Raw genomic sequence first — 9,974 nt, 5'->3', positions numbered from 1 at the left:
GCGCTCGCAATGACTACTCAATACCACGAAACCAATTGTCAGCTTCAGTTGCAACAAGCATCCCCTTAAACTTGGGCAGATTCACCTTTAGAAAGGTTGCCAGTGTCATATGGTTATTGTGGTTTCTAGCGCCTTCATTATCATTACCGTCTCCACCACGCTCACCATTGCGTCCCCTGTTACGATCTCCATTCCTCTCTCCTAAACGGTCAATTGCTCGCGTTGTCGCAGTTGCCGTTTCACGCACAGCCTCAGCCATGGTGTTCGTCGCAGTTATAAAAGCATCCGCACCCCTCATCGGTCCCTCTACAGGGTTCGCACCACGCCTACCACGTCCTCGTCCCCACGCAGCCATCAAGATCCTGTTCACACCCAACGTGCAATATTAAAGTGATCAGTCTTAACATTTCAGGCAAAGTGTGAATAGTCTCTAAAATAAAAATACACTGATAGTCATGCAATTCATATCACAAGGATATCCTATATGCATGAAACACAAATCAGAGAATGCAATGAAGCATGATTCAGTCCATATCCCAGGCTTTAATAGGAACGAACTGCTCTTATACCAAATTGTAATGACCCAATTCCCAATACGTCATGATCATACCAGAAACCGAGTGTCACCAACTTGCTCACCTAAAACTTTAGCTATTTATTATTAAGCCTGTAATCGTATTAGCGCACTATCAAATTTTGGGAGAAAAACTTTTATTTTACAAAAATATTTGCGAGGACAGCTAATTAAACATACACAAGGCATAATAGGAAATCAAATAAAACATACACAAGGCCAACATTATATATAAACATAACATATAGCATAGATCATGCATACATATAAGGGTAATGTCATATATATATATATCATAAGTTAGCATACAACCCTTCACATCTTGCTACTATGTACAAATCAACACTCCGGGCCCTGGTCCATACAGAAAACCCCTAACCTGGTGCCCGAACTAGCCTAGTCAACTATGTACACTCTACTCTCTTAATGAGTCTAATCAAAAGTGAGAGACTAATACCAAAGCTAGGATATCATAAAAACTCCCAAAAAGTCACATACTCAGGTCTCCAGCATCCACTGTCGTCAGAAGAGGAAATCTCGATCACGTCTGATGGGGAAGGAAGGAAGGGGTAAGAACTGGGTAGTTCTTAGTAGGGTCGGAGTTAGAAGTTAAGTTCGTTTCATTATGTCCTCAGTCAATTACAACAGTAAAAAAAGTATAATCCAACTAAGCAATTACAGAAATAGAATCCAATCACAAGCACACACAATCATAGAAAACACAATCATAAACCAATATGCACAAACAAGTATGATGCATGTCTAGTCCTATACAGGCCATGAGCTCAAGTGTCAGTTTGTTGTCCGATTTCCGACACTGGTCCTGAGATAAGCGTTTCGTACCGCCGTCCTTATCTCAGCCAACATCCCCTCCATGAGCGTTACGCATCGCCGTCCTCATGGGGGAACCTTCCTTTCGGTCTTCAGTGAGTGTTACGCATCGCCGTCCTCACTGAGCCGTCCTTATAGTGTCAAGTGAGCATTACGCATCGCCATCCTCTCTAGACATTTGGCACTAAGGCCCAACAGCACTCAATTTCTTTTTAATCTTTGCTCTCTACTCTATTGAGGTAGAGATTTCTTTAATTAATACCTTCTTTTCTATATGCTCTACTGTAGCAGATGTTCATTAAAATCTTCTCAGTCACTACTCTCTGTCCTTCTGTGGCAGAGATCCTTTTACTTAATACATTATTCTCTTTTAGTTTTTTTCTTTTCTTTTCTTTCTCATCCTTTTCTTTTATTTTCTTACATCTTTTCTTTCTCTCCTCTTTTCTTCAATCTTTTAATTCTTTATTATAATTCAACTTCGCATTCTTCCCTCGCCTTTCCTTAATGTCTTATGAAAAAGAGTCATAGGATTCTTAAATTTTCTGTGTCCTCTAAAGCTTTTAAAAGTTCTTCGATTTGCTTTTCTCTGACTTAAATATTCTTAATAAAAGGATAACAATAATATAAGTAAGAAAATTTAAATAGTAAACAATATATCTATCTTTTCTTAAAATTTAGTTTATAAAACTTTATTTTTAAACTTTTATTAATTACTTATAAATCACAAACTCTTTAATATTCTGTTCTTAACCTTAATATTTTGCAAAATTATAATTAAATTCTCACTTATTTTCATATTTATAAAAGAACCTGAGCTTTTATAAAATGTCCCTTTTACCCCTGACCTTTACTTATTATCCAAAATACCTGAAAATTTATATAATTATAAATTTAACCCCGATCTCTTATCAAATTACATTTTCATATTTAAAAATAATATTTGTTTTGGTGACAATTATTCTTTTCAAAATTACAACCTCCTCTTGTAAACTTTCAAAATATATACTTGATTTTGAATTTTTTTTTTCGGTTACGAAATTTTCACAACTTTTAATTTAATTCCTCTACCATTAAACCTCACCCATTTTATTCAAAACTAACACAATGACAGCCCTAAATCAGTCTCATTATCATGGTTTGGGCAGCACAAGCTTAATCAAATGTAACAAAATATCCACAAAATTCAATATAAACTCAACCAAACTCCATCAATAATTAATCATAACAATCATTCACTTATCCATCTCAAATTTAATCAGTGAGAATTTACCGAAATTCTACCTTCATACGAAATCAAAATACTCGAAGCTCCGGAGAAGCCATCTGACCGAGCCATTGAAGAAAAAAAACGTCCGGAATCGTTTGTGCCTCCTAGAACTCCAGTTGGCCGAACTCAAGGGGTAGGGGAGCTATGTCACCATCGACTTCCACCGATCAAAAGCGATGCCAACACGTAGAAAAAGAGGATATGAACACTTTTACCGAATTAAATTTTTTATTGGGGTTATGGATCGCAAGAAATCGAAACCGAAAGTTCGATAGGGATTACAGTTCTCTCTCTTTCTCTCCCTCGGTCACTCTTCTCTCTTCCTCACGGTGCATGAAATGAAAACCAAATGAAGTGAATTGATGATGATTAATATGATATAAAGTGGTTAGGTGTCATGCTTGTAATGATAAGTAATTAGGTATCACCAGCTTCCTTTTTTTCTTTCTTCATTTTGTTCAGTCACTTAGAAAAAATTAAGGTGATTGCTACGATATAATTACTAATTTATATGTACCGATATAAAAAATAGACAAATAAAAATTTGCCATGTAAATTTTATTTATTTTCGTCAGCATTTATTTTTTATTTAATTTTTAAAAAATATTAAATAATTATATTTACAAAAATATCCACATATATAATTATATAAAATAAATATATCATTATAATTAATTTTATTAAATGATTAAACAATCCTTTTTATTTATGTGACAAGAATACCCATTTTTAATAATAATTTAAATTTAAATTTAAATTAAATCAACAAATCATTTCAAAAAATAAAAAGAAAAATAAAATTAATTAATCAAAAACATCATATGTGCTTGGTGTTCTTCTTTTCATCATCCAAAGTGCCCCAAAAATGATGAACAAACCCTAATCCTGGCAAAAGTCTCAAAAGTCAAAACCAGTTCTCGTCTCCCTCTCCCTACTCGCCACACCCTTTCTTGTTGCTTCCTAGTCCAGTCTCCGCTGCGTGCTCCCCTGCCTCGCACTGTCCCACCTTTGCCGCCCTGCCTCACGCTGTTGTCACCGCCTTGCCTCGCACCGTCGCCTAGTCTGTGGGTGTTGCCGATTGGAAGTTGCTAGCGTCGCCGTTGCTGCTGCTCTCTTCTCTGCTGTGGCGCCGCCGGTTTAAGTAAGCCACAAATCTCCTCTTCTCCCCTCTGATAGTCCCTTCCTACCTCTGTTCAATACTTTAGTTGAATGTTCAAACTTTAATCTGCTATATTCCTATTTTTTGTTCTGGATATAATTATGAATTTATAATTCTACTGGATTGACTTTTATATATAATTAAAATATGATTCATTCCCATGTTACTTACGATATACCTCGTTAATGGTTGAAGCAAAATGAAGCGCTATCAAAGAAGAATGGACCACATCATCTTACCGTAATGATCAATTCACAAACTGCTATTGAGCAAATCAACTTTAATTTTTGAAGTTATAAACCAACTGAAGATTTATATATTTATATATAAAAAATAGATAAGAGTATATTAATATAATAAATTACAGAGAGGCTTGTATATTAGCATAATGTCGAACTAAACTCGGTTAAACTTTACTTGAAGTCTTTTAGTTGAATTTTCCTCTATTCTATTTTGTTCTGAATCCTCTCGAATGAGCTGTTTATTTTTTCTTGTTCAATTTTGTTTTGAATTTGCTGTTGTTCAATTGATATCCGTAAGCACATGTACCTACTGAAATCTGTTCCAAGTGTTGCTGGTAGTTGCACTTTATTTATTTGTGTTTATGGTGTAGTTGTTTTCTTATAACTAGTAGAACTAAGATCTCCTGGTAATAGAAATTCATTGCAAAATAAGACATCCGTTAATTTCCTTCCCAAATAATATCCATTTCTCCATTTTCCCTGTAATTTTGATTCCCTAGCCTTTTTATAGACATTTCTGCTGAGAAGCTAAAAAACGAAACTAGTAAAAATGTATTCAAGATGCTAGTAGTTCAATTAGATGTTCAATATTTAACAACTAGTTCCTTTCAACATATAACAACCATTAATAAAGATGCTTACTCATAGAGTAATGTAGGTTGTTCAATTAGAAACCAACAACAAAGTGAAGGGAAAAAAATATATCAGAAGATGATCAAGAATTAGAACCAGGAACAGATGAAGAGATTGAAGACTTAACTATTAGGATTCAGAATGTTGGAACAGAAGTTGTTGAAGCAAAGGCTGGTGCCGGATCTGCTATTCTGTCTATGGCATATGCCGCTGCTAGATTCGTTGAGTCGTCTCTTCGTGTGCTCGATGGATATGGGGACGTGTGTGCTCGATGGAGATGGGGACGTGTACGAGTGCTCCTTTGTACAATCAGAGTTGAGGCTTTGATTCCATCTGATCTCCAAGGGTTGACTGAATACGAACAGAAGGCTTTGGAAGCGCTTTAGCCAGAACTTAAGATCAGCTTCGAAAAGGGGATTTCTTTTGCTCGGAAGCAAACGGTTGCTGCTTAAACCGTCTATTTATCAAAGCATTTATTCTCCGTTGTCCCTTGGAATAGAAAATCAAAAGGTTGTTTCTCAAGTTATTATGGGTTTCTTTAATTTCTTTGAGCATAAATACTTCTTAGAGAAGTTAGGTTGAGGATTTTATTGTAGGATCATACTGCATTTAGGACTTGGGATGCCAAATTTTCCAAACTATCAATTCTGCTTCCAGCTTTATTGGTAGATAGGGAGTGAGTTTCATTCCTGTTACTTGAATTGTGCTCTAGTGTGTTTGTCAGAAATATCAAAATATATTATTGTTATCATGTATAACTGTTACACTTGAATCTTTAATTTCTCATTGAGTTTTTGAATAACAAGGCTGGGCCTGGGACATGTTTCAATAAGTTAAGCTTACTTTGATCAACCGGATCTGCTAGTCATCAATATTAGGTCAATTAAAATTTTTAGAAGGGCTATACTCGGATATTTCCTGTGTACTTGGAATTCCACTCAAAACAGTAAATGTGCAGAAAATCATTTGGCAATGATAGTGGGACCATTGATTTATTGCTGTTACATTTCCATAACTGTATAGACTTATTAAAAAGAAAATTGTTTGTTGAATATAGCCATTATCATTCAAAAGTTGATTAAGAGGTACTCGAAACACTACATTGGAGTTGGCAGATAATGCCAAAAGAATTGCCCGAGATTACTGGAGTCGAAAATATCTCGAAAATTCTTGATTTTGCATTTGTAGATACACTAGAAACAGGAGAACAAGCTCCTGACTTGTAAAGAATATCCGTATTTGTATTTTTTTTTTTTGAAATATTTATCTGCATAAGCTAACTGCGTCTTATTACACAACAATGATTATGGAGTATGAGTGACAATTTAGACGACAAACTACAGAAAAATGTATAATTAATTATATAATAAATGTAATCAAAAGAAAAAGGATAAATAACACCTCATTTACTAGTGTATATGGTTTTGTTTGTAACTCTAAAATATTTATACTTTTTTTTAAAGTTAATAATGGTATAAGAATGCAACTTGTGTTAGATTTGATTTTAAAATCCCACAACTTGATGTTGCATATTATCATTGACTCTACTACCAAGAATTACCATAAGTATAGACAAAAAATTCAAAAAAATAAAAAATAAAAATCCGTAATTGTCATGTAGTCATGTTTGGTTTATATTTTGAATTGTTAGTTTCATCTCTTTAACTTAAAAAATTATTATGCACTATATTTTCTATAGACCTTTCTGTCAACATTATATGAATGACTTTATAGAATTAGAAGTTAGAATTCTAATTTGTATTCTTGTAGATCAAGTTTAAATACTCTACGATTCTGCTTAACTTTTGCTTTCAAAAGTTGGTCTCAATATATATTTTCATGAGTAGCATTAATATATACAAAAGCATCAATTGATAGAGCACCCAAACTACCAGTTGATAACATTCCTCTATGATTATTTGTCCATACTGTGCAACAACGGCTTTGCATTCTTGGCTTACAACTCTTGATGTTCCAATTGCATGATTTATCATAGTAATCACAGTTTGCACATAGTTATAACATAATCTAAAAGCAAATATATTGCATAAATTATATAGGAGAATAGAAAATGTCAAAAATCCTAGCATTTAGCTAGATATTACCTTTTGGATTTATGTCCTATCATGATTTTTCTGTCAAATATTCTAGTGACAATATTTTGACCTTGTTGCAGAGTATTAGCATAGCAATAAGAATTAAAAGTGCTTTAAAACCACAAACAATTAATTGTTTAAACCTCTAATTTACATTGATTATTCTACCCTCATTAACTCCACTAAATTCTACAAAAGGAATTGAATAACAAACTAGCAACCATAGTTAGAGCACCGTTGGACCTACCAAGGAAGTCCCTGATTCTGCAATAGCTAAACAACCTCGTTAACTCCACTAAATGTCACACTAGGCTCTCTATTTGCTTCAATAAATTCCTGGTAGAGATCAAAGGGTACTCTATCACTTAATAATGCATAGAATGTGAAAAAACCAAGCAGATTACACCCTTGTCTAATAGTATAGAAGGGGTTGAGGATCAGCCATACATGATTCTTCACAATTATGTCGCCAACTTTGACATTATCATAGCTAAAGAAACCAGAAATTGCTCTAGTACCATATTGAATTGCAACAGCAGCCCCTAAATAACATAAAAGGTCGCATTAGAGAGAAAGAACATGCCAGCATCTATTATAGGGCACACAATGTCAAGCGGCTGAAAATAGAAGCACTATATGAACATAACATTTTTTTCTAGTTGATCAAAGGAATACATCATTTCCTCCAAAAATAAATAAATAAAAAAAGCCTAGATAGATAAATAGACAGCAAAAACTTAATACAAAATCTAGTAAAACAATCAAAATCGACTTAAGAGTTTATGGGAAAAGTTGTCAAATCACCAACAGATCTTTTCCAGAAAGGAAGAAACACTTGCACAAACTAAAATTGGAGCAATATTCACACCAAACTTATTATATCAGTGCATTGAATCACCATGAAGAATAAAAGAAGATCATTTAAAATGAATATTTTTTATAAAATTAATTCAGTCATCCAATCTTAAAGAGACCTTTGTTTTTGCATATGATTACATGACAAAGTAGGTGAAGAAACTTACTCTCATCAGCAAAGCCAAGCAAAGATGGTGCTTAATGTCCCTTCTCAAATCATTTGAAAGATTGCAAATCAAGTTATACTCGTCAACACCTCTGGTTTCTTGCCATTTGTACTGCTCATATCGTCTAATTCGCTATCTAAGGCTGTCAGGGAGGAGTCTATGAGACATCCACTGTTCTGCATCTCTCCTTTTCACCCTCATCTCCTCTAATGTTGTTGTTGTTGATTGCAATTATGTCTGTTGGAAAATAAGTATAATTGCATAATATTAGTCAAGATGCACAAGCACCAATTGTTTACTTGTACAATACATTACAGAGAAAATGGAGAAATGGATATTATTTGGGAAGGAAGTTAACGCATGTCTTATTTTGCAATGAATTTCTATACCAGGAGATCTTAGTCCTACTAGTTATAAGAAAACAACTACACTATAAACACAAATAAATAAAGTGCAACTACCAGCAACACTTGGAACAGATTTCAGTAGGTACATGTGCCTACGGATATCAATTGAACAACAGCAAATTCAAAACAAAATTGAACAAAATAAATAAATAAATAAATAGTTCATTCGAGAGGATTTAGAACAAAATAGAATAGAGGAAAATTCAACTAAAAGACTTCAAAAGTTTAACTGAATTTATATTTTTTAAAAATTAAATAAAAAATAAATGCTGACGAAAATAAGTAAAATTCACATGGCAAATTTTTATTTGTCTCTTTTATTATATCGTATCGATACGTATAAATTAGTAATTGTACCGTAGCAATCACCAAAATTAAAGGATATGCTGATGATTAAGGTTGTTATTTTTTAATGTGATTCCATGTTTTTTTTCTTTCGGTCAATAATAATAATAATAATAATAATAATAATAATAATAATAATAAAGTCGGACTTGATAATAATATTAATATTATTATCTAGGCTCCATTATAATTAGAGCAAGTAAAATAAATAAATAACATAATAATAAAGTTATATTACCATTTGTTTTACTTCGGGGTTCGAAGTCGACTCGTCAAAATAAAACTAATCGCTTTAAAATATTATTTTAAGAAAAACTCGTATTAGTGCAAAAATTAGAGTTGTTACAATAATTATTGTTATAATTATATTTTGTTATGGTAAGATATTATTAGTTTTTAAAATATCTAATTTATTAATTCAAACACTAAAATAGTAATTTAAATAATAACATATACTTTAAAATTCTATTTCTTTAAATTTTATATTTTAAAAAAAAAGTAACTTTTTTTAAAATACAATCAAAATTTATATATTACTAAACAATTATTTAGAGGTTCACTTTCCAATACAATTAGAAGCCGACTCTTATTGATATTTATAGTTAGAAAAGTTCTTTCAATTAATACAGTTTCTACGGAAAAACTTAAACTAATTTCAAAAAAAGATAAATAATATTTTTCAAATCGATTTTTAAAAAAGAATGAACACTAATCTCGTTTAAATTTAAAACTTCATTCTTCTCACGAACATCTAATATGAAGTTCTTATATTGAATGTTAAGTAGCGAAAATTGAATAAAAAATTATTGTGGGGTCAAATTTAATAATTTAATGGGATAAATAAATATTATTATCATATACTACTTAAAAAATTTCAAATTATAGTGTAGATGCAACATTATACTTAGAACCATCTCTATATTATTTCTTTTTATAAACTGGTTAATAAAATCTAATTCATTTTGTAAAATCCGGTCAAATCGTAATTAATTAAATAATAAATTAAATATGAGCGAATATGGTTAGAAAATTTAGCAATCGGAATTTGATAATTTAAATATGATATTTGGACTCAGCGAATTTTTCTGAGTCGGAAAATATAGTTTTCTGAATAAAAATGCGCACTGAAAATTTGACCGGAAGTACCGGCTGCGAAGATAGAAATATTTAAAATACGATTTAAAACTCTAATCTTAGAGGTTTTGGCCCAAAATTGAGCCAACAGACCAGACCAAGTGAACCGGGCCCAAGTGAGCCCAAGACCCAACATATATAAACATTAGTTATGAGCATTTCAGCTCATTTACCCTAAAGAAAGAGGGTAGGGGCGCTGAAATGGAGAAGAGAGGAAGAAGAGAGAAAATCCTAACTTTATCAAACTTCAAATCATCATAACTT

General features: G+C 32.4%; 2 long non-coding RNA genes across 2 annotated transcripts; one reads left to right on the top strand and one right to left on the bottom strand.

Annotated features, from left to right (window-relative positions):
- Window positions 3,490–5,538, top strand: LOC107638901. Its single transcript, XR_001619889.2, has 2 exons — window positions 3,490–3,813; window positions 4,722–5,538. It is a non-coding gene; the product is annotated as an uncharacterized LOC107638901 (long non-coding RNA).
- On the bottom strand, window positions 6,779–8,364 carry LOC107637595. Its single transcript, XR_001619421.2, has 2 exons — window positions 7,825–8,364; window positions 6,779–7,344 (listed from the first exon to the last, which is right to left on the bottom strand). It is a non-coding gene; the product is annotated as an uncharacterized LOC107637595 (long non-coding RNA).

The sequence above is a fragment of the Arachis ipaensis genome, chromosome B04 (assembly GCF_000816755.2).
Source record: "Arachis ipaensis cultivar K30076 chromosome B04, Araip1.1, whole genome shotgun sequence".
NCBI lineage: Eukaryota > Viridiplantae > Streptophyta > Magnoliopsida > Fabales > Fabaceae > Arachis > Arachis ipaensis.
The sequence above is the reverse complement of the archived record's forward strand: the minus strand, read 5'-3'. Positions and strand labels throughout refer to the sequence as shown.